The sequence below is a fragment of the Patiria miniata genome, unplaced genomic scaffold (genome assembly GCF_015706575.1).
Source record: "Patiria miniata isolate m_02_andy unplaced genomic scaffold, ASM1570657v1 HiC_scaffold_24, whole genome shotgun sequence".
Lineage (NCBI taxonomy): Eukaryota > Metazoa > Echinodermata > Asteroidea > Valvatida > Asterinidae > Patiria > Patiria miniata.
The window spans coordinates 8,939,663-8,954,962 of record NW_024037063.1 but is presented as its reverse complement, the minus strand read 5'-3'; positions in this window follow the sequence as shown (position 1 = coordinate 8,954,962).

Below are 15,300 nucleotides of genomic sequence, written 5' to 3'. Positions count from 1 at the left end.
TATATCTACCTGTGACGTGGCAGTGATCTCTCACCTTTCTAAATTTGTTGATCTTCTTTTTGCATTCGAGGCATTTAGACTCGGTAAATCCATTTTTGTTTTCGTACTGATGTTCTTTTATTTGTTTTTCTGTTTTTGGTTTTTTGGGTTGCTGGCACTGACAGTTGCTCGAGTAATTGGGATAAATTGGTTTCTCGCAAATCCAACACGTGTTTGTTTTATCATGATGTTCTTTAGCTCGCTCGTTAAATTTCATGGGTTGAGGTTTTTTAAATATGCAATTTATGTCGCTTTGTATTTTTAACATTTTATTTACAAACTTTGATGCGGCATCTTTACCTCTATAAGTCTCTTGATACGCATTGGTGCCGTCGCATCTAACTACTACCAACGAGTAACCGCTAGCTTTGTGAATGTTTGTCTTTTGCGTGTTGTCCTTTTTATCGTCCGAGTTTTTTTCTAATATCGATTCAATCGTTTTTAAATTCTAATATTGGCACATCGTTTTCGTCGACTATCCACTCGTTATTTACATATTTTCGCTTAGCGGTAGGAAATACAATCTTTGACGGATGTGTATCTATACCGTTACAATCGGTCATGTGTCTATCTAATTTTACTTGCGTTCTATAATGACACAGGCACCTTCGACAAAAATATTTCTTACTTTTAAGTTTTGTTACGTTGTAAATCAATCTCGAAAAATTATTTATCCAGCAGTAGTGATGCTTGTCGCCCTCAGAAAACAAAAACAGATCGATATGTCGTGACTCTGCTTTGTAGTTTTTAGACACGTATAACGGATATATTTCCCCCTCATAACCGTATACGTTTATCGTTGAATTATTTTGTCTTTCTATCTTTGGTATCTGGTCGATCGGTGTTGGAAAGTCTACGCCTTTAAATTTGAGTCCGTCGTCTTTGGTGTAAATACTAGGTCTCTCTTCGCGAGGTTTATATTTGGGATCGTTTTTTATGTTATTTTTTACTTTATCCGTATACAACCCAAGAGCAGCTTTCAAACACCATCTCAAACACTCGTCGTCTTTGTTTTTGATGTTTATCATCGCCTGTTTTCTTTTAATATGCGGGGGTAGGTCTATGTAAGAACTACCCCTCACGGGGTTAAACCTGCTGATGTTGATATACAACGCCATTATCTTTTTTAAAACCCAACCCAATCCTTGATTCGTATACCTTTCATCCTTTTTAAATAGCTGGTCGATGTCTTCTTTTAAAACCTGTTTTATTTGACTTTGATTTAAAACGACTCTCAAGGATTAAACCATCTGCACCATCCGACACGAAAAAAAAAACGGATGAGGAGAACGTGCAAATTCTATTGGAACTTCTTGAAGAACAAAACTAATACAATGATCAATAAGGCATTGATTTCGAAACAAAACAAAACAAAAGCTTGATATCTACCTACTTTGATTATTACAAAAACGGCTGACAACGCATAAAAATTCCTTACCATCATTAGCAGAAGAGTGAAAACATAGAAAAGAACTAAACATGTGCTGACTGATAACGTGCGGAAAAAACACAGAAAATATGCTAATTGGTCTGCAGGCGGTTTATGTGTTGACAAGTTACCCCACCCACCAAAGCCACCTTGTAGTGGAAATAGAATTGACTTCCTAAATGCGTATTATGTACACGTACAGGTTATTTCTGGTTTGATGACGTCATCAGTCAAAATAGGGGAAGTGAAAACTGACCCGAGAAGAAAAGTTCCGAGAAGATACATGTTATTATGAAGTTAAAATAACGTGTGAAAATATGGGAAATATAAATGTTTGTATTAATAACACCTTAGGCCGAAAGGTTTTGCTTCCAAATACATTGCATTCTGAAATAGTGTAGGTAGGTAGGGAATTTCTTTTGGCTAATTGTTTTGTGTACAGTCATATGTGTTACTCGAGGGTAAAACTTGATGAAATATATGGTTTTGGGTATTTTTTCCTCATTTTTCGCATAAAAATAGGGTAGGTGCTGTCAGAATAGGGTAAGTAGGGAAACCGGAAGCAGAACTACTTTTTTAGGACTAACTTAAGGTGTGATGACGTCACATCATTAGGGATCCCAAGGTTAACATTATAACGGATAGCACTATTTGAGCTACGAACATAGTCATAAAACAGGAATGAAATGAAAGAACTGAATAAAAAAATAATATCGTTTTCAAATCTTCCAACAGTAACTTCCGGTCTGATGTCGTCATGATTTTGCAACCTTCGGAGTTATCTTTGGGTTATTCAAAGGATAAAAAAGGCGATTGGGTAAAATTTGGACGCATGGTCTTAAAATAAAAAAAAAAGCTCTGTTTGATGTGCCGCTAGATGGCGCTCTTTTTTGTCTGTTCTTCCTCACTCATACTTTCTTCCCCGGTGCAATATCGATGATTGTAATGATAATTACAACATTTACTGATCTTAGAGGATATAGAGCTTTTTAATCTTTGATTTTTCGCATTTCCTTTGGCCTCCTGGTCTTTTAACCCATTTTTATCGCTTTTGATGTTTTCAAGGATCTGCATATGGGTTTATTGTTCGTCGTTTGTGTGAATTTTTGTCACATTTCGTCAATTTTAGTCAACTGTGTAATTGAATCTTGAAGTCGGCCATTTTATAAAAAAAAACACTGTGCAATCTATAGATCGCAATCGACTTCCTATTGCCTCTTCTGCAGCTTTTTGACTTGGATTAAACCACCATGGAGTTCACCATTACTTATTTTGTGATTGGATTCCTGCTTACTTTTGCACGTATTAGTGATGGGATCTGCAAAACTGTAAGTACAACCGTAAACCCAAGGCTGACAGAATGTGATCACGATATTGGCACAAGAAGCACCAGTTATTTTGCATCTGCGTTACTACCTCATTTTATCAAAACTCTGATAGACTCTCATGGCCTATCCTGGACCCATGTTTTGTTGATTTGACTTGGAAATGATGTCAACCGAAATCAAGGCCCTCCATTAAACTATTCGCTTGATGACCCCCCTGCACCGTGAGGTGTTTGTGGAGAGGAAGTAGGCTATTATCCAGAGAAGGGTATCCAATGTGAAGAGTGTGAAAAATGGAATCATGCCGCTTGCATCAACATGAGTAGTAAAACTTACAACCTGTTGGCTACTTTTAGTACCTCATGGATTTGTGATGGAAGTGGTCACCCCAAGTTTTCTGGTTCGCTATTTAGTATTGTGAATGATTTTGAAACTGAAAATCCCTTTACTCCACTTGACTCAGACCAGTCTTTGAGTGATGTACAACCCCTTGCTGCATCTTCCTCCAAACCGCTTTGTAAAACCAGGAAGAGAAATCCTTCCCTGCGTGACACAGCAAAAACAAAGTCTAAGAAACCCACCAGAGCGAAGAAGCTTACTGTCATTAACATCAATTTTCAATGTCTGAAAATAAGGCTTCTAAACTTTTGGCTATCCTACATGAACATAAGCCGGACATTCTTATTAGCACATAAATTTGGTTAAATGAAAAGATCCTTGATGCTGAGCTTTTCCCACCAGAGTACGCTGTCTTTAGAATAGATGGTAATGATGACTACGGGGGTGTCTTGATAGCTGTCAAAAACCTCTCCTGTCATCTGGCGGATATGAATTAAATTCTGACGCTGAACGTATCTGGGTTCGCGTTGAATGTGGACCTAAGAAGAAGGTGTACGTGGGGGCTTTCTACAACCAAGACTCCTCTCATGAACCGATTGATAGACTTGATACATCTCTCTCAAAGCTCCATCAATTAACCAAAGGAAAAGGTGACATTTGGTTGGGAGGAGATTTCAACTTGAAAGACATCGATTGGGACGAAAGGTTGGTTAAGGTTGGCGCCCAGTTTTCTGCTCAGTGCAGGAAGTTAGTTGACATCTGTAACTCCGTCAACTTAGATCAATTTGTTCTTGAGCCCACCCGGAAGGAAAGTATTCTTGACTTGTTTATGACAAACAACCCCACCATCGTTGAATCCACTAGGGTGCTTCTTGGTTGTGGAGATCACAGCATGGTGAAAATTCTGATTAACGCTGGAGGTGTAACTACCAAACCATTTCGTCGCAATTTGTTTTCTGTACAAAAAAGGGAAGTTTGAAGACTTCCGTAATGATTTGAAGAACTTTGGTGAAAATTTCCTCCATGAATTGAATCTAAGGACAGTAAATGAAAATTAGATTGTTCTGAGGAACACCCTCAACGCACTTACTGAAAAGTTCATTCCATCCAAGTAATGCTCAACGAGATTTAACTTGCCATGGTTTTCTCCTGCGCTCCGTCGTCAAAGCAGAAAGCTTCAACGTATGTATAATAAACAGAAGAAAACTAACTCTGCTGAGGACTCCAAACTGTTCAGAAGCGCCCGGAAAATGTATAAAAGAGACCTCAACAGAGCTCACCAGCAATATATATCTAGTATGCTTGAGGAAGATCTCCAACATAACCAAAAAAAGATCTGGAAATATGTCAAATCAAAACAAACTGACAATGTAGGCGTCCATCCACTGAAGAATGGCACTGACACCGTTTCAGACCAAGTTGGGAAGGCAAACATTCTCAACTCCTTCTTCAAATCAGTTTTCACCGAGGAAAACACATCCAACCTCCCTAATCTACAGCAGTCTGATCCAGACATTGAATCACTTGAGATCGTGACTGAGGGTACCGAGAAACTTCTTTATGATATGAACCCATCCAAGGCTTCGGGACCAGATGACATTCCTAATAAAATACTTAAGGAATGCAGCGTGGAGTTGGCACCACTACTAGCAGCGCTGTTTAACCATTCTTTAAAATCTGGTGACCTCCCAGATGACTGGACTACAGCCAACGTGTCTCCTGTCTTCAAAAAAGGCAGTAAAAGTGACCCCAGTAACTACCACCCCATATCACTATCATCTGTGGTATGTAAATGTCTTGAGCATGTCATCCATTGTCATATAATGTTCCACATTGAGCAGTACCAGATTCTTACAGACTGCCAACATGGGTTTAGAAAAAGCAGAGGGTGTGACACTCATCAGTACGTATAAAATCAACCAGAGACCTCTCCAAACTACTACCAATCACCCATATCTTGGCATCATCCTGAGTGCTGACTGTAGCTGGTCGTCTCACATCAACAAAATTACCAACAACGCTAGGCAGACCATTTGCATCATCAGAAGAAACTTCAAATCCTGTAGCAGAAAGGTTAAATCCCAACTTTACCCGTCTCTCGCCCGCCCCAAACTAGAGTAATAATAATAATAATAATAATAATAATAATAATAATAATAATAATAACTCTTTTTGCCCCAATAGGGTGGCTTTCCCATAGACTTGTGCACAAACCTAAACTGTCACCTAACCCAAGTTCACCTTATGTTTTTTCCACGCAATTTAGTATTTATACTAATTGGACCATGCGGAATCGATCTATATGGTTAGCGACAGCAAAATTCCTTGTCGTTTTCATAAAAGGGCGACAGTTAGTTTGTCGCCTCAATAAGGTGTATCGCCCTATTGTGGACGGAGTTCGCAAAACCTGTCGCCCTATTACAGTAATAGTAGTAATAATAGTAATAATAATAATAATAATAATAATAAAAATAACGGAGTCTTATATAGCGCACGTATCTACCAACAATTAGGTACCCAAGGCGCTGGAAATTATGTCAATTATTAAAGAAAGGTAAATAAAGTTTATGAGAAATATAAGACCAATTATTTAGCACCTTATAATGGTTTACAAGGTACTGCGGCGCATATTGCAGCCACTGCCAGAAACACCGGGGCAAACCCCTTCTCTTAGCGATAAGTGTTACTGGGTTCTTTAACGTGCATTACACAACACACGGGACCTACGGCTTTACGTCCCATCCGAAGGACGAAGCAATAATTGTAAAGTGCCTTGCTCAAGAGCACAAGCACCATGTTCCCACGGTCAGGATTCGAACCTATGCACCACGGCACACGAGTCGAAAACAGTAACCATTGGACCACAGCGCCCCACGTATTGTGTCTGCGGCTGGGCCACCTTCACTGAGGAAGAAAAAAATCAACTTGAAGGTATCCAGAGATACGCTGCCAGGATGTGTTGTAACAACTTCACCAGGCTTGCCAGTGTCACAGATATGTTGAACCAGCTTGGTTGGCCTCTACTAGAAACACGTCGCTCCATAGCTAGACTAATCATGATGTACAAGATCTCTCACAGCCTCGTTGAAGTCAAACACGACCAAAACAAAAAGCCTTAGGAGCTCGCACCGGTTTTCATACCACCGACCCAACGCTAAATCCAAGCTCTATAGCACCAGTTTCTACCCGTCAACGATCCCCATCTGGAACGACCTGCCTAACACTATCACCACCATACCCGACTTAAACCAGTTTAAACAAGCCTTAGTAGACCACGTCATTGGGGAGGGAACCAAAACCCAAATCAACTAGCTCCAGCACAGCCGCCCCAACTATAGCGGGATGCAGATTATACCGTTTAGCTGGAGCAACTGATACAGATACAGATATATATCTTTTAATGTCAATCGTATTTTAAACATAAACACTTTTTAAGGTTTTTTTTTTATTTAAATGGGGACCGTATCTTATTGCATGTTTGTGTAAACTTCGTATTAATTGATTTTTTGTTTTTAATGATTCAACATTGTATTGTCATCTTAATTCGGCATGTGCCGCCACGGTGATTTTTAATAAACCTATCTATCTAATCTATCTATCTCAACACTTTCATAATTTATTTGTATATAGTAAAATGCTTTCGATTTAGAGTTCTATTCAACTTTTATTTCACTGAAGTGAAGGTCAAACGGTTTTGTTTCCGTTAGAAATGTTCCTCAAGGCACCGTCTACAACCTCACGAAAATAAACCCCATACTCTATTTACTTCAAAAGATGTAGCTCAAACTGTTTTGTTAAATATTGCCCTGGCTTAAATTGCTTGATATTTGTGAATTGTTCTAATTGTACGTGATAAATTGAATTTGTGGGCTGAAGTGCTGAAGTAGAATGTGAAACTTCTAAATAGAATTGATTATGAGAATTTAATCCAAGACTCCGGATCTTTGTAAATATTGTAAATAGTCTAATTTTGTGATACAATTAATTGGTGAATTATTTTCTTGTTTCTCTTCGTCACTTCTTTCTGTTTGTACCTCAGTTTTATTTTTTGACAGTGGTTATTACTTTAAAATCCGAGTTTTATAGTTAGTGGTGACACACATGATTTTCGGCGATTTTGTAAATTGTAGAGTAGTGCGAAACAGAATCTAAACCATCTTCTCATTTTCCTTTTTCAGGGGACAACTCAAAGCTTAGTGGTAGTTTGTAAACTTCTTTTTTTTTGGGGGGGGGGAGTGCATCAGCCCACTACACGCCTGTGTGCCTAGCAAAACATACAATGTGTGTTTCAAATGATAATCAATTATCAATTATAAATGATATTTCTCGGTAAGTAACTCTAGGACATGATTAGGGTGTCGGAGGCCAACGTTTGTCATTGGAATTTGTGTTACTGCACATGCAGAGCAGAGGATTTTACTAATCTGAGTATCACCCATTATCCACTGAGCCCAGTCTCCTGTCTAACGCCTGATATATCTAAGCATGCGTGACGTCTTTTTTTCCGAAATCAGGACTAAGATTGTGATTGGGCAATTTCGATGCCGCGTTTTTGTAATGCAACAACTTGAAAACCGCCTGCTGGTTGGTCAGTTTCTCGAGGTCATACGCTGTCCAGTTGCATAATTAATTAGTCTATTACATAGACTAAGGATTTGCAGGCAGCCGTTTGATTGCCCTCTAGTACAAGCGAGAACTCCTTATTCTTCTCAGCTGTGCCAATAGTAGCCGCTGCTGACTCCTGACAGAGTATTGACAGAAGTACATAAGTTCTATTCCATGGTTTCTCTTTACAGGCAATGCATTTGACTAGATACCCCTGAGGCCTGAATACAGCTGGTAAAAAAGGAAGGTTAATGTTTTTTGTGCACGAGTTAGCCATTTTTGTCGAGTTCCCTGAATGAGTTTCATAAATATTTAACCGTTGAATGGGATGGCGCCAGACTATTTATGCAGCCTTATTTTACTTTTTTTTTTTTTTTTTAATCTGGCTTAAAACATCAGAGAATGTTTAGTTACGAATTTTAATTTATTAATTGAATCAGACTTGAATTAATTAGTAATTTACTTGCATATCTCTTCGCAAGTTCCAAAAATGAAGATTTTACCTCACTTTCAATTCAATATGGCCGACTCTAAGGTTGGCATAAGACCCATTATGGTTGGCGGCAGCAGGAATTTGGGCAGTGCAAGTGATATTAGGCATGTTATTACATGAATCAAGGGGTAATTGAATGGGACTACGAACACCAAGATTGTTACTACTAGTGCATGGTAATATTTGACAATGTGTGGACTTACAGTCGTGCCACGAGGACGATGATTCTGCAGCCGCCTGTCCATCCTGTTCTGACATCTTGCTGCACTGCCTTAGCACTCAATGTTTAGGTGTTGAATGATGTATCCGATCCAATAGGAGACCAATCCAAGAGAGTCCGACCTAAAATCCAATGCAAAATTGTCAAAAATGAGCAAAGTCATGTTCCATGTAAAAAAAAACCTAAATATACCACTTACACTTTAGGCAACACATGCCCCACAAATGCCATATTTGAAACCCCGTTCTCGTGTTGTTTGAAACGAGAACGGGTATGGAATGACGAAAAGCTGACGCAACGCGAACAGGATTTTCACTCCCCTCTGGAGCCCGGTTCATACTCCACGCGAATGCGAATGCGAAGCGAATTTGACGTCATGAAACATTCGCTGCGAAATTCGCCCAAGTTGAAATATGTTCAACTCTTACGAATTTGCAGCACAAATACTCGCCGTGACGTCCCAAATTCGCGTTCGCTTTCGCTTTCGCGCCGAGTATGAACCGGGCTTTAAGTAAGAAGAAGTGAAGAACGTCAAGAACAAAGAGGGCGGACTTAGGCTCCTACCGCAACTTCCGTTAATTTTTGTGCATAAAATCGAACGCACTCATTCAATACAACAGCAGTACATACTAATACATGATAAAAATGTACTTGATCATATAGTGAGCTTATCTTTGCTTATTTTTTATAGCTGTTACGGCATTTAAATTATTTTCATAAGATCATGAATAAGTTTTCCATTCTTTTCCTTTAGCGTATAAAACGGCGGTTGTCATCTTGAAAATGTCGCCCAGCTGTACTCCTTACGCACTTAAATCGACAACCTGAAAACACTGTTGACGGGTCAGTCGAGATCCAACCTCGTTCCCAGTGTCGAGCATGCGCTCTGCGAATACTCAAACAACTCTGATTGGGTGTTAACAATGAATATGCATGTGTTTCGGAATAATCTCCGTGCGTTTGGAATATACTACCCTCAACTTCGCTCCAATGGATATGATATCTTGCTGCGCCATGTTGGAAAATTATTAATAATTATAGTGCTTACCGTTAACATGTCAAATCTTCGGACTTAGTACAATGTAATGTCCTTTGTCATGGAATATTTACCGATAGAGCCTATATGGTCTTTTTTCTAGTATATAGATCTCGACATGAACCTTAAACGCAAAAGAAAGAAATTAACAATGGAAGAAGCAAAACTTAAAGTTAAGTTTCGATTAATTCAGAGACATCCAAGATGGAACTGCTGCCACGTCAACCAATCTAATGACCATTTGACCAACCTCGTTCCCAGGGTTCCAAGTAATACGCTCCCATCACTATCTGCTCTCTCCCCCTGGTATTGGATCATTTGCATATATCCAACATTTTTGATACGTATGCAGATGAGAATAGATTGGTCTCTCCCTGCGCTTCACATCAGCGTTTGTTTTGTATGTGGTGACTGGGGTTAAAACAGTATCAATTCGTCGCGACGTGAGTTACGAAAACACGTTTATCTTTTCAAAGTTAAAATGTTACAATCTTATACAGCCAATATCACATTTCATGTTAATATGAGCGAATTGGAAAGGAACATTTTATGAAAATGTGTTGACGTAATAATTAAAATGAACGTGAAAACACGTACACGTAGGTAATAACAACACCAAGTACTTGATTTATCATCACCTGCTAATTGCACTATCGAATCAGACTACAGGAAGCAACTTCCCATCTCAGGCCTTACTATTGAAAACCAGGTTGAAAATAGAGTAAGTTCTTGGGACGAGGTTGCCTTTTGATCAAATTTCATTATATGCAAATTAATCTCTCGATCAATGTTGACATATGGCATCGACTCTCATCTTGCGAGTCATTGATTCACAAGCGACTTTAACGTTCTGCCATGTAAGCAGATTGCACAAAATGAAACAAATCATGCATTTTCGTATTTCGTTTATTCAACTAGTCGCAATAAATCTATGAATAATTATTCATATTGTATATTGATATAAAATAAGAAGCTTTTTGTTTTAATTCATGGTTAATGGCGCATTGATATACATAAAAAGTAGGACTGCACGAATACATCTGGGTTTTCCCAAGATGCTCAAAAGTCCACACTGACGTTCGAGTTTTTGTTTGGTCTTATCCTCCATGCGGGATGCAAAGATCGGTTTACAAAGCTGACCAGTCCTTATCAAATGACGCGATTTCAAGTGTTTACCGTGTTTTTGTTAGCCCTGCAGCTTTTCAATGAAAATTTATTCACCTTTGATCTTAAAGCTTACACTGACGTACATGTATAGGCTTACACTGCTTGACTAATAAAATATGCAGTTCGCCAATGGTAAATGTAATCGCTTTAATAGTGATATATACTTCGGCAATACGGAAACTATAATCATGCAAATTAAAGAAGAAATACAGGTCTTCGTCCTTTAACTGTCACCGATTCAATTAAGGCATTTCACATTCTACTTTAGTAGGAAACATTTGATAGCATGCCAGACAGCCAGATAAATGTGTTACAAATATGCTGCAAAAGAAAAGCAAGAATCTAAGACGCAAACTATAGGTGACCAACACTTTTAAGATTAATATCGAAATAGATTCCGGCAGCAATCGAGATGCATTCCAGGTGCATTCCGGCTCATTCGAGGCGCATTCGGGACATTCTGGCAGGATTTGAAGTGGCTTGGCCTTTCGATTCTCCCTCGAATGGGATCAGAATGTTTCGAATGCTGTTGGAATGCCGTAAGAATATGTAGAATGCAGTCAGAGTGCAGTTAGAGTACACTTCGAATGCCGTTCGATATTTCTCCACTTCGAATGCACCTCGAAAGTTTTGAGCATGAGCAAAACATTTGGGCCGGCCACAAGAATGGGCCCGAATATTTCATTTCACAAAGAATTTTCATTCCGACGGCATTCCGGCTCATTCGTGGAGTGCTGTGGCCTCGTGGTTAAGGGCACTGATTCGTGGTCTGTGGGTTAAGCTGCAGGTTGTGGGTTCGAGTCCTGGCGGGGTCATGGTGCGTGTGCCCTTGAGCAAGGCACTTTGTCACTCATTGCTTCTCTCCACCCAGGAGTAAATGGGTACCTGTGAGGGCAGAGATGGTTATGTGATTGATTTAGCTTGCTTGCGCCTAACAGGCAGCATCGAGCTGTATACTCCCCAGGGAGCTGAGATGGTATTTGGAATGTTAAATTGGCCCAATGATCAGGGGTAATAATAATACTGTAAGCGCTGTGATTTAGTGTACTAAAAAGAGCGTTCTTAAATGCCGATTATTATTATTCCGCCTCTAGTGTGACTAGGGTGTTAGGTTGTGCAGGTAAATTATACCCAGAAAATTCACTGAGCGCGTTGTCTAAAGAGAGAAATCCCTTGCTAGTAGGTACTTGATTCACAGTCTTTACCTGCTGTATAGCTTAATTTATTACTGTTTAATGGCAGAATGAATTAATTCCCTGTCATCACTGTCAATTTAGAAATTCTTCCAGAAACACATACAAATTATGTGTTTCTGGAAGACATTTACAGTTTAGTTGGGTATTGTGGTCTCACACCTCGACAATCCTTTCTCATGAATGAAATGCTTTCTTAGATTTTTAAAATGTACATTGTATGTACAGTAGGGTCTCCCTCAGGATTGATGTTACATTTTACTTATTGATTTTCTTTAATTTTTATCCCTTTTCTGTCATTGTTGGTAATTGTTGAATTGAATTCCCCAACGTGCTGTCTTCCTTGCCACTGGCCTGCTACCCGCTCGCTTTTAACAGAATAAAATCTTTGGAGTGACTCGAACCCAGGTGTTGGTGTGTTTATTTATTCACACCCATCACCCTCCAGCCGGCCCTCACAAAAACATGATACATTCCAAATTCTTCTTGTATTAGGTTTGGTAGGTCACATATTTATGCACAAAATTTCGTAAAATTTGTGACGTCATCATGAGGTCTTCAAAAATGTGTTTTTTTACACATATAAGGGAATGCCCCATCGTTATGAAACTTGGTGGGTGGTTAACTATTGATAATAGTATTCCGAATCTGAAGTGACGTCACAATGACGTCATCAATAAACTGATTTTTTTTAAATTAATTTTTGAATTTTATTTTGTTTTTCTTATTGCAAAATTTGACATAAAATGCAATTAGATTGACTGCAAACTAGGCACACACTTAGGCCGTCATCTCAAAATGCATGCCGAATCATGACGTCATGATTAGGTCATCAAGTGTCTTGTGACGCAATCTTCAATGTGCATTCTCCAAAAGCCTATATGTTGTGAACTACAATTTGGCCGATTTGGTTGAAAGTTTGTGTGTAGACATAGCTGGATGTAATATAGATAAAAAAAATTCAAGTGACTTAAAAATGATGTTATCGCATTCATTTGACATCACATTAAAGGGGCATTTTCTATTTAAGACCAATATCTACAGAACAATATGTTCAATTTGGTTGTAAGGTGATATGTACGTATACTGTGATGTGTTATAGATGAAATTTGAAGTGACATCATCATATGTTCATCACGTCACAGAGTCATTTCAAACATCAGAAACAGCAGGTGTTTGTCCACAAACACATTTATAGTTACAATTTCAATAATAAAACTCTTGATTGCTCAAAATATATTACTAATAAAATTCGAAATACGAATAGACTAATGTTAATAAACTGATCAATTGGCAAGTTAAAACACTTCAACTCGAAGTATTTAAGTATGATACCATAATATACACCACATTTATGACCGCAATCCAATCAAACACTTAAAAATTCACTTATCACTGCACATAGCGCCGAAAATTGTTGCGCTCGGGGTGGGAAAATGTGTTTTCCTAACGTATCGCGGAATAAGTCGAGGCGGGCGGATTCTGCCCCCCGGCCCATTTAGGGTTAAGTCAGTTTGTTTGCAATTGGAGGGGCGCTAGTCAGAAGCCAATTAAACGTATGCCATGTAGCCAAGGATCACGACCTATTAAGGCACGATGTGTGTCAAGATTTTCAAACTTTTATGAGTCTAAGTGCTAATCGGATGCATCTTTATGAATCAGAACAGGATAACCTTTGAACCCAGCTAATAACCATAACACGATTACACAGTTTTTGAATTAAAGAGCAAGTTTATTTGCCTGAACTGTAGGCAGTTAAGTAATGCCTACGCTGCAATTCAAATTTTCTACCAGTTTTCACCACCTCGATCGGTGCACACTATCTTGATCCATGACTGTTTTGTGAAATGGCTAAGGGCGCTAGCACGCACTTCCATGTAACAAAAAAGTCGTTGATGTATCCCAATAAGTATAGTTGTTTTTCAAGAGATCACACCATTATGACCTCTGCATATGATTACATTCTGTTTCAAGCAGGGCGCATAAGTGGCGGTGAAAACAGGTGAGGGATCCAAAAGCAAGATAGGCTTATTCACCAATTCTTGGGGACTGGAATTCGAAGATCGATGCCACCAAAGGAAAGGCACAACAAATATATTGGCTGGCGTGGTATGGGCGACAGGAGTCTGTGGCTTCTTTAGGACGCACAATTACATGATTTGACTATCTGCAACCCCTTTCAAAACTCGAGAATATACGAAATATCAGAGTGGGCTATGACCTTGTAAAGCTCAGGGACTGTTACGTATACATCCTTGATTAATTTCGAGCCGAGATAGGTTGCTGCTGTGCAACGCTATTACCCACAGAGATGGAACATAATTATGAGGAGTCTCACAGTAAGGTCCAAGAAAACCTGCAAGAAGCAGCCAGCAAAGTCTAAGGGAAAATGTGGCTGTTTCGGCAAACAATTGGGTAACACATCGCATAACGTCAGAAATGTCAACACAACGAGACATACAGAGCTATACAAGGAGGTCAAAAGAGAGGTTGGAACGGTCAAGGAAAGGTTGATCCAACTCAAGTGCGACATCATGAGTCCAGTCTTCCTGCAAACATTACAGCGGCATATGACACAAAGATCACTGCCTGGAGGATGCCAATGATACCCCATTACCCGCGACCAGATCCCTAGCCGGTTTCAAACGTATTTGTTTAAAACCGGCTAAGCACATTAGTTTATTCTATATTCATCAATACCTTTTCGGTCACAATGTCAAAACAAGTCCAAAAATTAACGATTTTGTCTAACAATTTTACTTCATGTTTAGTGAAACACCCATCTGGCCATGTTTATGATATGTGCCTTTCGCAGCCGTAGTGCTAAAAAAATATTCTGAAGCTGTCAACTTCTACGATCTTTGGTCATATCGGTATGTACACAGCATAATCGTGGACAATGAACGCTGACATTGAAAAGGACATCAATGCTTTTGAGCTGAATCGCTACAGCAGACTACTCGGAATCCATTACACGTCACAGACATTCAATGCCCTGGTCAGACAGTTGGACTCCTGACAATCATAAAGAAGAGAAACTGAGATTGATCGGTCACATCATCACAGTCAAGGAATCAGTGGTCAACATCATCCTCCAGGGCGTACCGTAGAGGGCAGCTGGAAGCGGGGACGTCCAAGACAAATCTTGATGGATGGCAGTGGCCGGAAGTTAAGATAGAGGGCCTCATAACATCGGACAAGCGGAAAATCGAACCGGATGGAACAAACTCGTCAATCGTGATCGGTGGTGATATCTTCAGTGTGCTGTTTCCGAGTTTAAATGTAATATCATGGTTGAAACGCTCGACATTGTGGACTTCCAGTGACGAATTGGGCTGCTCAACTCTGGATTTTTCTATTGTCCTGACATATGTTTTGTGTATGGATTGATTTTTTTGTAAACCTTTCAATTTGCTCATCTGCACGTTGAGAGATGCAAATAAAAATACTCAAA